Source organism: Capra hircus, chromosome 8, assembly GCF_001704415.2.
Source record: "Capra hircus breed San Clemente chromosome 8, ASM170441v1, whole genome shotgun sequence".
Lineage (NCBI taxonomy): Eukaryota > Metazoa > Chordata > Mammalia > Artiodactyla > Bovidae > Capra > Capra hircus.
Genome location: NC_030815.1, coordinates 85,197,501 through 85,210,477, shown reverse-complemented (window position 1 = coordinate 85,210,477; position 12,977 = coordinate 85,197,501). Strand labels below are relative to the sequence as shown.

At 40.4% G+C, this 12,977-nt stretch overlaps 2 non-coding genes across 2 annotated transcripts; both read right to left on the bottom strand.

Moving 5' to 3' along the window:
- MIRLET7D (microRNA let-7d) lies at positions 313 to 417 on the bottom strand. Its single transcript, NR_129543.1, has one exon. It is a non-coding gene; the product is annotated as a microRNA let-7d (primary transcript).
- MIRLET7F (microRNA let-7f) lies at positions 2,521 to 2,630 on the bottom strand. Its single transcript, NR_129545.1, has one exon. It is a non-coding gene; the product is annotated as a microRNA let-7f (primary transcript).

Here is a 12,977-nt window from a genome sequence, read left to right as displayed (position 1 = left end):
AATGCCTTTTGGATAAAGAGTTACAGAGGGGGCTACAACTGGCAGTGTCTTGAGCAGAAAAGGGAACATGACCAAAAACAAAACTATGCTTTCCCGAACTTCTCAGCAACCCCAAAGTGAGATTACATGAGCAACTGTACTTCACAAGTCTTAAATTCTCAGTAGTTGATGTTCATATAATGCTGCTGTTTATAAATCACTAAAGCAAGCACTGCTTCTTTGGTATGCCAGCAATGTTTTCACTCGTGAGAAACTCTCCAGAAAGATGTGTTTACACCAAAGCAAGGTACCAAGGAAACCGGTTACCGTGGTATAATAAGGCCCTAAGAAAGGCAGCAGGTCGTATAGTTACCTCCTTGTGGGCAAAATCCCTGCCCTAAAACTATGCAACCTACTACCTCTTCCTAGGAACCCATTTTTTTCTTGCTGGTCTTCTACTTAGTAGATGGACTTCAAATTAACCTGTTAAATTAGGCCATATTTGGGGGGGTTTATTTCAAATTAAAACCAGTTAGAATTCACTCACTGATAGCTTTTACAAAGTTACTAGCCAGAATTCCCTGGCAGTCCACTAGTTAGGACTCCATGCTTTCACTGTCGAGGGCCCAGGTTCAATCACTGGTGGGGAAACTGAAATCCCTCAGGTAATACAGCCAAAAAACAAAAAGTTGGTGCCACAGACTTTACAAAACATTTAACAGAGTACTAAAATTTAAATATAATTTCATAACTCTCCACCTCTTTTGATAAACTAGAAAATTAGATGACAGTATATATAAATCCTCCTCACCACTGTCAAATGAAGCAAACTCACTCACAGTGTGTCCCATTTAGATGCTGTCTCCTAGTTATAACTAGTCACTTTTAGGCCCAGGTTATTTGGGGTTTTGACTCTTGACGTAATCAGAAGCAAATTCTGATCATGGTTTTTGTCACCATCAAAAACAAGCTTTCCGAGATTATCTCACTGTACCATAAGGTACTTTTAAATGTTTTAAAAAACGTAGTACTCAACCATTTGATTCAATTGCTAAGCTTGACCAAAAAGGGTATGAAATGTATCCCTGAGTAATAATAAAAGATATAAATTCATTTTTCACCAGACCTTAGGTATTAGTTAAATTTCCAATTGCAAACTTGTGATGATATCCATTCTGAAGGCACATGTACTGGAAACCCACAAAAACAACTTGCCAAAAATTTCTCAAACATTCCCACTTTTCTTTGGCACACCAAAAGGCAATGACTATAAAAGGCCCCCTACCCAACATGTCTATGTCTAGTTTGAAGACCAATTCCGGAACCATGCAGGTTTCCATCTATATGTATGCCAGGGATGAACCAGAAAACTATAAATCTGACCCAGGGTAAATCACTTGGTTTGGACCCATCCAGGAGAGAATTTGATGTTTTCTCTCATGCAAAGTTCCTGCAGCCTAGAGCCCTGTACAATGATTGCCTAAGATACTAAGATTCATGATAGATGGAAATATTTGGAAAGAGGTGACCTCTCTCTCACCTACACTTTGCCTCTTTCTCTTCTCCCAAAATAAAACAAATGGTAAACACTTAAAAAAGGGAGCGTTAGCTGATTATAAGGGCCTAAGGTAGCATTTCCTTGGAGAAGGAAATGGCAACCACTCCAGTACTCTTGCCTGGAAAATTCCACGGACAGAGGAGCCTGGTAGGCTACAGTCCATGGGATCATCAAGAGTCGGAGACGACTGAGCAACTTCACTCACTTTCAAGGTAGCGTATGACTTGGCCATTGGAAAAAAGCTGAAACATGGACTTTTTTAGATAAAAGTCCTAAAGTTCCACGATTAGAAAAAGGCTAATCAAGGGTGTTAAAATTAAAACATTCCTTTCAAGCATTATCCTCACATTTTCTTTAAAACAACTATAGACTTTCTAAACTGACAAGCTTCAGAGGACCTCCCTTTGTGAATGAAGGCCCATTTCAGGTTTTGGAGACCAGGGCAAAGCTGACATCTTAAGGACTTAAAAAGGGAACGAGAGCTGAACCAATGAAACCATTTCTCCTTTTCTAGGCTAGAGAGTGAAGACGTCCAAATCAACATATCACTGCAACAGTAGTTACAACAATGCCTAAGGTCACATAAACACCAAATTGGGGGCTGAATCATAATCAAACGGATTTCAATTTAGCTCAGACAGTACTCTTTCGGTATTTACCTATCCCACCTAGGATCTCACCTTGGATATCTGTACCAGGGGCAGTTAACCTATTCACAATTACAAAAATGCATGGTACCCTATTAAGATTTCTTGAAAGTCATATACTTTCTCCACTCTGAGATTTTTGCTCAATTTCAAATTTCTGAAATATACCATATGTGAAAAATGTAAATGCTAGATCACTGTGTCTATTGTAGGTACATCATACTTGAACAGAGAATGTTATTAACAAGGACTTAAGCAAACTGCTAAGTACAAAGCAATGTCAAAATTAATTCTTCTGAGTTTTAATATCATCTAGAAAAAAACAAAATGCAGCAAGTCTACTCCTCAGGGAAGGCAATAGATTGTATAGTTATCTCCTGAACAGGGTAAAATCACTACCCCACAACTATACAATCTACTACCTCACTCTGATAGAGCAATCTTTTCTTCTGAAATGAAGACTACAATCTCTTTATGGTGCATTAGCAACATCAATCAAAATAAAATATACACTTATTCCAACATGCAGAAATGAGAATAGAAAAGTATCCCAATCCCCAATCAGTCTAGTCTCTAAAATAAGCAGCAACTTGAACACTAGTAAGAAATGCTGCACTACTGCATTTTCACACAAGTCAATCTTAAATGCTGTACAATTAGTTATCAACTGTGTGAGGCTGTTTGGATGCAGATTTTTCTATCACCTTAGGAAAGACAGTAGATTGTATAGTTATCTCCCAGTGGTGGGTGTGACCCTAAAACTATACAACCTACTACCTCATCCCACAGTGAAGAGAACGTCCAGGGAGAATGCTGAAACTGGACCACAGCTGGGCACCACAGGAAAGCTCTCTCCTAGGTAATCCTCGTTCTCCTGTGTGATTAAAGGAGAAAAAAAAAAGTATTAGACTACTTTCATTCACTGAATGTGAACTAAGTTGAACTGAAACAAACCTTCCAAAAATCAGCAATTTAAACTGTAGCAATATTCATGATCTAAACAGTGCTTTTATTCCTTATATTTAATTAGTATTATTCTAAATTCTTAGCTATCTGAATCCATATAAGATTCAGAAATCATTTTATTGCATCATACTTATCAACTTTAATTTTCTTAAGTTACCAGAACACTTATCCTTCCCTTGAGAAACCCAAAAACTCCATTACAAAGGAGGAACAGAAGATCCTCTAAAACACAAAAGTTCTGTACAGTATGCATAATCCATGATTAAAGGAACAGCAAAAAATATACAGAGATTCTAATTTTTAAATTAACCTACTCATGTATTCCATGCCAGCAAAGAAAGGCACTATGAAGATCAAAGTGAGGAATCAAGCTATTTAATGTTTTGGTACAGTACTCTCTGAACTAAGCAATAAGATCAGCTTAGTTTTATAATAAAAATCTTACAAAGCTAAATCATATTAAACATCAGTCTTCAATTTACTGACTTCATACTTAACAGACAGCTACCACAAAGATTTCTTGATTTGTTAAGGAATGCACCAAATTTAATGTCAAGGAAAATTACTAAGTGGTGACTTAGTAACAACCAAAACCTATAATCAAAACCATTTTTATGACATACAGCTCCATATGATTGGAATTGAAGTTCAGAAGTAACCCTTATACATTGGGTCAACCAATTTTCAACCAGAGTGCCACAACAATTCAATGGAGAAAGAATAATTTTCAGCAAACAGTGCTGGGACAACTGAATACCTACACACAAGAAAATAAATCTGGGCCCCCACCATATTTAAGTAACTTAAAATGAATAATTTAAAGAAGGGTAAAGAATAGCCATTTCTCCAAAGATATAATCAATAAGCAAAAAATGGCCAAAAGTACATAGATTCAATATCATTTATTACTCATTAGGGAAACCTGAATCATAATGGGACAGCACTTTCAGATCCACTAGGATGGCCATAATCAAAAGAGAACAAAAAGAAAGGAAGCATTGTTGAGGATATAGAGAAATTATGTTCCCAACTATGGTTGGAATGTAAAATGGGTCAGATGCTTTGGAAAGTTTAGCAGTTCATCAAAAAGTTAATTCCACTCATAGTTATATTCCTAAGAAAATTAGACACAAAACTTGTATATGAAATGTTCTCAGCATTTGGAGTCAACAAGTCAGGGTTCAAACCCTGGCCCAGCCTACTCACTGCCACTGAAGCCATGTGCAAGTAACTTAAGCTTTTCTAAGGTCTCTGTAACATCAATTAATTGGACTAAATCACCTGTAATGGTAAGGGAAAAAAGATTTACCATACCCTCGATATACGTATGGCCCAACATTAAGCCCCTTCATGTGTGCCATCTTATTTAAGTCATATCATCTCTGTTTTACATAGGTGGAAACTGGTGCCAATAAGTTTAGTAACCTGTTCCAAATTATTAAGATCTACAAACTTACCATATCTGAGCCTATTTCAATTCTACAAGGCCAGATGATGATTCAGGTATGAACATGCAAAACACTGCTCCTAAAAAGTCAAGGCTTTACAAGCCACTAGATGGTGACTGCAGCCATAAGATTAAAAGACGCTTACTCCTTGGAAGGAAAGTTATGACCAATCTAGATCGCATATTCAAAAGCAGAGATATTACTTTGCCAACAGAGGTCCATCTAGTCAAGGCTATGGTTTTTCCAGTGGTCATGTATGGATGTGAGAGTTGGACTGTGAAGAAAGCTGAGCGCCGAAGAATTGATGCTTTGGAACTGTGGTGCTGGCGATCTTGAGAGTCCCTTGGGACTGCAAGGAGATCCAACCAGTCCATCCTAAAGGAGACCAGTCCTGGGTGTTCATTGGAAGGACTGATGCTGAAGCTGAAACTCCAATACTTTGGCCACCTCATGCGAAGAGCTGACTCATTGGAAAAGACCCTGATGGTGGGAGGGATTGGGGGCAGGAGAAGGGGACGACAGAGGATGAAATGGCTGGATGGCATCACCGACTCGATGGACATGAGTTTGAGTGAACTCCGGGAGTTGGTGATGGACAGGGAGGCCTGGCGTGCTGCGATTCACGGGGTCGCAGAGTCGGACATGACTGAGCGACTGAACTGAACTCATCTTTCTCCAGAACCAGCATGTGTTGTATTAAGTCACTCAGTCATGTCTCACTCTTTGCAACCCCATGGACAGTAGCCCACCAGGCTCCTCTATCCATGGGATTCTCCAGGCAAGAATACTGCAGTGGGTTGCCATTTCTTCCTCCAAAGGATCGTCCCAACTCAAGGAATGAACCCAAATACTGGTCTGTGGGTTAGCTTTGTAAACTGAATAGACAGAACAGTTTACATCTCCCACTCTATTCCATTTTTGGCAGAATGTAACAAGTAATGGGCTTGAAAATGTGAGTAAATATCCACTGTTTTCTTAACTTTTAATAAAGTTTTCAAAATCTAATACATGAATTTTGAATATATATTTTAAAATTAAAAATTCATTATTAACTTCAGTGGGGGTTAAAAAAAAACAACCCTGCATCAAGTTCTTCTCTCTTCAGCAGATCTCAGGTGCCAACTTCCCATTTTCAGATGGCAGGTCTATTCTGAAAGAGCCAGTTTATACCTTAAAATCTATGCCCAAGTATACGTACACTCACACACACGGACTTAAATAAAGACAACTTTCTGAAGCACCATTTCACATCTACCTTCTGGAAAATTAATGAACAAATTCATCTTCTCATTTTAGGTCTACTATGAAGGGCAATAATGCAATATACAATGCCATATCTTAAATACAAGTATTGGTAAGTGAGAACACTGAACCAGCATAGTCCTTACTTTTAAAATGACAGCCAACAGTAAAACCAGCTGACACCTCTACCACAACCCTCAAGTCCAGCCCAGTTTTCTCATCTTAAAATGTCTGAACCTTCATCAAACATAGGAATCTAAGATTAAATAAACACTGAATCTAAAAATGTATTCATTTTTCAATCTTGGCAAGTGTGGCCTGCTTATTTCATACTATATAAGTTGGGAGTTTATGGGTGAGCAGCACAGGGAGCAGGTATCTACTATGTAGCATCACTATTCATAATTCACAAGAAAAATATTTTGTATTTTTAAACAGTACTCATACATACACGTCTATACATATGTAACACTAAATACTAGTATTACGGTTGCTTCAGTCACCAAGTCATGTCTGACTCTTTGTGCTGTGGTCATTTGTGTCCAAATCTTTGCAACACTTCGGATTCCTCTGTCCATGGGATTTTTCAGGCAAGAATACTGGAATGGGTTGCCATTTTCTCCTTCCCAACCGTTGCTTTCATCACCAAGTCACGTCTGACTCTGTGCTGTGGTCATTTGTGTCCAACTCTTTGCAACACTTCGGATTCCTCTGTCCATGGGATTTTTCAGGCAAGAATACTGGAATGGGTTGCCATTTTCTCCTTCCCAACCGTTGCTTTAGTCACCAAGTCACGTCTGACTCTTTGTGCTGTGCTCATTTGTGTCCATCTCTTTGCAACACTTCGGATTCCTCTGTCCATGGGATTTTTCAGGCAAGAATACTGGAATGGGTTGCCATTTTCTCCTTCCCAACCCAAGGATTGAACCCATGTCTGCTGCACTGTCAGGTAGATTCTTTACCACTGAGCCACCAGGGAAGCCAAATACTAAACTAATATAGTAAGATACGAATATTCAATACTGTTCACAAATGAACACCAACTCCTACTCTTTTATACATTATTATACACATATATTGACTTTATGATCCACTGATGGTTTTCAATCTTCAGTTTTTCAGATTAACTCTGATTACAGCAAATTTTGGAAACTAAAATCTAATAGCAAAGAGGAGGTAATGTTTAGTTAAGCAAGCTTTCAGACTACAATCCATAAACTAGAATTTATGGATTGTAAGAACCCATGGAAATGTTCAGTAAGAAATAAAATTAAGTGAAACTCTTAACAGACACACTGATCACAACTATACAATCTTTGGCTGGAGAAAGAAGTTATGTAACTGACTAGCGTGTTTTCATTCCTTGAGATTTTCCCTCTAAAGCGTATTTCAGAATCAGAGATCCAGTTTGAATCCCGGTTTCTCATTTACCTTGTCTTCAGACACATCAAGTGATAATCTCTCGGCTTTTGTTATTTCAACTCATAAAAATCAGACAAATCTTACAGGATGTTAAGAGGGATTAGAAATAAAATACAAAAACCACAAAGTATACCACCAAGTGCAGAGTGGATGCTCAATAACTTTCAGCTACAACCATCAGTATTAGACAATTCTAAAACATTCTTAGACAAGACTATCAGCTAAAACTATCTGAATGTGACCTTTTACATATTTCCTTTTCTAACAGTAGCACAACTTTACATCCATTTTCTATCCTGTTCACTTACTACCTCAATCTGCAGCTTAAACTTCTCCCCTCCCCATTAAATACCCTAGTGACCAAAAGTCTCAACTCAACTTGCACAAAACGTTTCTGTGCAACATGGTAATACAGGAAAGGAGTTTACAGGTCAAGCATGGCAGCTGTGTTCTTTTTCAAGTTAAATAACCTCCTTGAGGTTTAGTTCTCATCTCCAGTTGGAACCTAACATCCACACCTCACAGGATTGTTCTGAGGATTAGAACATACACACATCATCCTAGTGATCCATCTTAATGACATCTTAGCTGACATACTCAACAAATGGTAACCATTTTTCTTAATAAATTAAACCTATTTGAGAAACTAAAAAAAACTACGACTCCACCTACAACACAGGAGATGCAAGTTCAATCCCTGGGTTGGGAAGATCCCCTAGAGGAGAAAATGGCAGCCCATGTCAATATTCTTGCCTGAAAAGTACCATGGACAGAGGAGCCTGGTGGGCTACAGTCCAATGCACAGCGAGACCATTATTTTACCTTCCTGGGTAAACCTGTGACAGTCAAAAATACTTATCTTCAATGAAATCATGCTGCATCAATTTAAAATGTGCAGTGAAAAGGCAACCTACTTATTTATATATCTATATGTATATCAAAGTTTCTAACACTTTTAATATCCACTTATATCTTAGTAAACGATAGTGTATGACATCATATAGTTTAATATACTTGTATAGGCAACTCTGGCCAGAGTTAACCTGCATCCATAACCAGCTTCAGTAACCACCAGAAATTGTATATACAATTTCTCTGCAAGATTCCATAGCTTTTGCCACATCTGCAAAAAAGTCTATAACCAAAAGAATGTTAACTGCCATGGCATTAAAAACACATCTGAATATACATTCTGAAGGCTACATATTAATTAAAATATATCAATACCACCTTTGCATTTATCAATTTTCCTACTTAGTCCAAACACAGGCATACCCTATCTTTTCTACATGCTTAATATCTATTAACAGTTTGATATTCTGAGCTAAAATGTTGTTTTCTCCAGCAATCTAATATCCCACCTTTTGTATTTACATACTCCTATAAACAAAGTAGCTCATAAAGTTCTACTTTTTACATATCTCCATGCCACCTTACAGGTGACTAAACTTCATTTTTGGGGGTCAAATTTTATACAAATACAACAAAGTATTTCCTTTAGTCTCATCACCAACTTTCACTTGATGATAAACACAAATCAAAATTAGAACACTGGCTACTTAATACAATTTTCTTCAAACAGTTGAATATTAATAAAATTATCTGATGATAATGGCTGAATATTTAAACATAAATACATATACAAATTTTCCAATTGTATTTTGATTCCTTTGACAGAATATAGGCATTATTTTTAGCCATGGATTGCCCCATCAAGGTTAAGTTGACATGTGAAATTGACAAGATTAAGTTTTTGGCTATAACTAAGTTTTACTAACAAAATTGACCTACTTTTAATCTAAGATCTTAATTTCTTTTTTGAGAGGGGCTGAATTTTTTTTTAATGGAGGTATAATTGACATATACCATTGTATTAGTTCCAGGTGTACAATGTAATTTGTTATTGTGTAACTGTGAAATGATCACCACAGTAATCTAGCTACATCCACTAAATTTGTTATCCTACCAAATACTGCACTAAGCCTGAGACTCATGTTGAGACTCCTGTTAAGTTTTAAAAGCTAAGTACTAGGCCATGTTTTCCAAAAGGACCATTTCCTTTCATTCACTTTGACACACAACATAAGGCATTCTAGATTAGATAAATTATCTAAATTCTAAAATTAAAAAAAAATGTCAATTCAATTCCCAATATTCCTTTGAAGATTCTGCAATGCAAATTGTTAATCTGGGGCCAACACCCCTGCTGTTAAGTGCATTCTAAGCTACCTCCCTATATTCTGCTACACACCCTATAATGCACACAAATATTTAGGATAAAGCAGAGTACTCCACTTGGGTAACTTATTCTGCTTAGTGGTCCTTATATATACACCATTATTTCTCAATCCTATCATATTCGACCTTTCTATCCTTTATTATACTGATATGTACCCAGGTTGAAATGTCACCGTGTAATTCACACAATCCCCAAAGTCAAGAAAAGGTGGGTTCTTGTCATTAAATCCAGATTCCCCAGTTTACTATAACCAACTGTATCCTTAGTCTACAATGTACAAGAAAAATATTCTATAACTGACTAAAAAACTGGGGAGAAGGGAAGAAACCGCTAAGTGAACAAGTAGTATATAACTTCATGAAATGAATACTGGCACAAAGCAGAAAAAGCAGATTAAAAGAACATCATTAATATCTGTTAAAACAAATCATCCAAATCTCTTAAAACATTCCTAGAGAAGCAAAAGTGATACTTAATGAAAGCATAGTTGTCAGCTGCCTCAGAGTCCTTAAATCTTATACCCAGAAAGAGCTTAAGAAATCAACTGATGCAACTGCCTCACATTTGAGATGAGGCCACAGACAGAGGGGACATTTTCAGCTGATAATCTGAAACACACTTAGTCAGAGAAAGCCAATTTTTGAAGAGCAGCTAAGCAATCCACCATCCATTTGGGGTGGTAGTAGCCACATGTCACTCGAACACTAGAAATGTGACTAGCTCCAAATGAGATGTGCTGTTACCGTAAAAGACACTCTGGATTTCAAAGACTTAATATACGGCAAAAAAAAAAAAAAAAAACAGTGGCTCTCTTTTTATCCTAAGTGACTGTGCAATGTTTAGAACACCCACAGTCAAAGATCATACTGTGATCAAGCCTTCTTTACTCCACCCAAGGTCACATTAGGGCAATGTTGACAACTCATTGTTGGGGATCCAGACTCTTCTATTCTCATCCTGTGCTATGCTAAGTCGCTTCAGTTGTGTCTGATTCTCTGCGATCCAATGGAGCCCACCAGCCTCCTCAGTCCGTGGGTTCTCCAGGCAAGAATACTGGAGTGGGTTGCCATGCCCTCCTCCATGAGATCTTTCAGACCCAAGCATCGAACCCGTGTCTCTTATTTTCTCCTGCCCTGGCAGGCAGATTCTTTACCACTAGCGCCACCTGGGCATGTACATGGAAAAATCATTCATCAGTTAATATTCTGGGATGAAGAGCCTTTAATGTCTAAATAAAAGCCTCTCCAGACTTAAAAATATTAAGTGATTAAAATGCATGCTGGCCACGGATTGCTAGCTCCTGAAAACAAAAGTGAAAGGAACATGTTCCACCAAGTATAAATAATCAGGGCCACTTTTAATACTCCTTGAAGACCAGTGATATAAACGGGAAAAAAAAAACCCATTAAAAGAAATGTCCTCCAAACTTTTTTGATACTCATCTTCAGAGAAGTATTTTTGAAGGAATAAACATTATACAACAGAATCATCAGTTTCATATAACAAACTATTGATACTATTTTCTGTTTTTAAAAAATTGTGACCACCACCCACTGACGTGATTTCATAACCCAGTAAGTCAGGACCTACAGTTTGAAGAATCTGGTTTAGGATTCTTCATTTTGATCAATTGCCACTACAAACAAAACTATTAGCTGTTGAAAGAAAAAGCACACAAATATCTATAGTGTGCTGTACTCTAAACCAAGAAATTCTAGTTAATGCTAACCGCTCCACTCTCAAAGTTTACAAGTTTCACAATACTACCTAACTGGGTATAGTAAATCAAACACCCTCAAAAAACCACCGAAGTAACTTACAAAACGTTACTTAACTACATGTATTTTCTGAATATACTATAAACGAACCAGACTGCCATACAGCAGAAAAACTTGGACAATCATTACATTTTCTGAACGTTTCAATTTAAAATTTAACGTTTTAAACCAGTGCATGATTTTCCGGCCATCAGAAATGAATGAGGACTGCTTAATGCGGTTTTTACTCTAGCAACTGCGTGCCAAGAAAATAATCATCAGTAAAGTTACAAAAAAAAAAAAAAAAAAACTCATCCAGTCTTCTGATTTACTTAAAGAATTCAACATTCACTATGCCCAATGCCTCTTCCCATTAGCCAGCCCTCTCAAAATTGAGAAGTCTATTTTAAAAAGCTTTAGAGTTGACCTGTGACACAGAGGCAGGAGGGCCAGGCCATACTGTAAAAGTTGGGAAGACTGAAGGCCATTGCTAGCCAAGGACATAAAGGTTATGCATTCCTCACACCGGAATCCTCCAGGAACGTGTATCAGCCAACCTGCTTCCAGGGTGTGCAGCCCCCAAGTCAGGGCTGGGGCCGCTGGCTGGGGCCCAGGTCGCCATGCATGAGCCCGTCCCCCCGGGATCCCACTTCCTCCCGCCCGCCCTCTCCACTGCCAAGGACGGCCGCAGGGGTGGACCGGCTGCACAGCTGCTCCAGGACCGGAGGCTGAGTTAGGCCGGCGGATTAGCAGCAGGGAGGTAGCCCAGAGCCTGCCCGCCCGCTTGTCCCGGCCCTCCCCCGCACTTCCTACCTTCCCTCTGGCATCCCAGCCCCCAAGGCCAAGGTCTCCCCTGCCCACAAACCTGATAGCGGAAGTGACGTCAGGGGACCTGGCGCTGTCCACAGCCAGTCACGCCATAGCGGGAAGGAACGCTGGCCAATGGGCAAGGCGCGGGGGCGGGACTTCCCCCACCCAAGTTTGATTGAAGTTGGGGGAGGGGCGGGGTGAAGAATGTGAAGAATGACCCCTCCCCCCGTCCGTGAGGCGCTGGGCGGGAAGCGGAGGGGGTTGGGACCGACCACGCCACGCGGCGCCCATCCCCCACCCGCGCCACCGCCTATTGCGGCCTCTGCTCTCAAGCCGCCCGCCCAGCTCGCTCCAGCCCTTCAGGCCTCCACCAACCGGTTCGCAACACTCCCGTTTTCCCACCGCCGCCGGGGGGGTCCGAGAGAAGGAAAATGGCGGCCCCGCGCTCGCCGTCCCGCCTCTGTACCCACCTCAGGCTTGCGGAAGAGGCCACCGCCTGCCGCTGTCCGCCGCGGGGACAGCCCAGCCCTCGCGCCCGCCGCCCGCCGCCACCCAAGAGCTGCACACGAGGACCCGGATGGAGGAGGCGCGGGCGGGCGGGCCGCAGCAACCAGAGGGAAAGCCGCGCGGGCGCCGGGAGGCCGAGGCAGGGGCGGGCTCGGGAGCAGCGCACGAACTCATTGGCGGAACCTTTTGACTGACGTGTGTGTCGCCCTTTTGCCTCAGCCGAGTTGGGCTGGCCCGACCCCACTGGAGGCGGCATCTGGGCCCGCCCCGCACTGGGCGGCCTTCGTAGGAGGGGCGGGCGGGATCCGCCCGGAACCCGCCCACTTTGCCGCTCCCCGTTTCTTATTGGACGGCTGGGAGAGTGGTGGCGCAGAATCCTGCCCTTCGCTCGTGAAGGACCAG